Raw genomic sequence first — 2,108 nt, 5'->3', positions numbered from 1 at the left:
CCAATTCCATATCATAAGTCTCTTTCTCTATATATACACATCCTGATCGCCCTGGTTTTCTGAAGAACTGATACACCCATGTTTTTCCCCCTATGGCCCTGGATCTTTGAGGTTGTTTCCATTTGTCTGAGCTTTGAATAGAAACAGATTGGAAATCAATTTCTTCTTACTCTGCCTCCCATCTATCTTTTTTTTTTTTTAATATGTAGGAAAATGTGTGATTTTTGTGAGAAAATTATAGAATACACTTTCTGCATTTAACTGTTCTATTCCCTTCAGAGTATAATATGAAGATTCTTCAAAGAAACTTTTTTCAAGCAATTTTTATTGTGCTCTTTATACCAGAAAAAGAGTTGAGGTTGCTAATATATGTCTTTGAATAATCTGGTATGCAAACATAAAAGGATTCTCTTCTAGAGATATTGTCTTCTTACAATGTTAGTGTGATAGGTAAACAGATTTAGGAACAATTTTGTAGATCAAACAACTGTTCTACACTGTGTTAAATAGAGACATGAAATGATAAGATCAGCTAGAGGAGATAGCTAAGAATCTGTCCTCCACTTAACCATTAAGGGAAGCAGAGAACAGATTGCCCCACAGATGTAGAATAGATTTGCCCAGGATGTAACAAAAATTAAATGGGCAGTAAAAAGCAGAGCAGGATTTTTTTTGTTTTTTGATTTTGTTTTTAGGAATGGGAGCTCTCGCTGTATTTGAATCCTGTTTACCACTCATCTAATAATAATGTGTACTCAGGAGAGATTATATTTATTAGTACTCATTCAATCAATTGATCTTGCTATGTAGAAAAGAGATTGAGATCTAAATCCATTTCAGAGATTTAAATAGTATGAGAATAAATCGGAAAAATTAGTTTTTATGCAGTAATGTAAGGGTTTTAAAAATAGTATTTCTTCAAAGTAAGAGAAGTGATGAGGTGTGGAGACCAGACAACACAATTTGCAATCATAAAAATCTGTCTCCACTGTTGTTCCATTACATAGCTCTGTGATTTTATTAAGATTCAACCTCCTTGCCCACAAAAGAAGATAATCATAATTTATCTGCAGGTTTGTTATTGAAGTAAAGCTAATATCTGGAAAATGTCTCTGAGTAAGTCCTAAATAAACAGATGCTATTATTTTACACAATTTTTAAATTGTAACTTTACCCTGTGCAAGTTGCATCTCATTGACATGAACTCATGGAATATGTAAAAATGTGTTGTTTTGTTGAATTTTTATTCTAATGAAGTGCTTTGCTGGAAATTGTATAATCTGCCTTCAGGTTTCTTGGTTAAAATGAAATGAAAAGCCATAATTTCTGTTTCCCTGATGAGGGAATTAGAAAGTGGAAAAAGAAATATTCTAGACCAAAACGGGGGTGGCAGTGGAATAAAGAACAAATATTGCAACAGATAGTCTTCTCTCAAGGAAATGTTGTACCCACATTTTACTGCTGACATCTGAAATCTTTCTGTTCTAGATGGAGATTAGGCAACTTGCTTTTCTAGGAGGAGCATTAATGTGGTTTTAAATAAAAAATGGTAGCATGTGTTGAAAACTTATAGGGGCAACAACAAAGTGGTCAAGAGAATAGTTTCTGAAGTTAGACTTCTCAGAGCTATGTCGTCTGGCTGTGTGGTCAATGTGAGCCCAGCTCTTCATCCATGAAATGAGGATAATAATAGTCTCTACTTCACAGAGTTGTTGGAGAATTAAATGAATTAATACATGGAAAGTAATTAGGATGGCACTTGGCATATACTAACATTTATTATTAGTTGTTATTATTGTTGATCAAACAAACAGAAAAAGTGCAAAACCTCCTACTCTGTCTGGGGAAAACACATAGAGACCCTAAGGAAGAAAATTCAGAATCAAGACCAATTCTGAGAGTGTTCTAGATCCTGACTAAATCTCTTTATAAGCCAATTTTCTCCTTCTCTAGCATTTTCATGTAAGTTAAGTCAAAATAAAACAAACACTAAAGATAGCCTCGAATAAGTCTTCAAAAGGCATTTAAAAATCTGAGAGTAGTATGTTTTTGTCCCAGTTTAATATATGCCTCATTTACCTTGTTTGGTTGATTTGTATTTGTCAGTT

The sequence above is a fragment of the Aethalodelphis obliquidens genome, unplaced genomic scaffold, assembly GCF_003676395.1.
Source record: "Aethalodelphis obliquidens isolate GAN/ISIS:26980383/991018 unplaced genomic scaffold, ASM367639v1 scaffold1, whole genome shotgun sequence".
Taxonomy (NCBI): Eukaryota; Metazoa; Chordata; class Mammalia; order Artiodactyla; family Delphinidae; genus Aethalodelphis; species Aethalodelphis obliquidens.
Note: the sequence above shows the minus strand (reverse complement) of the source record.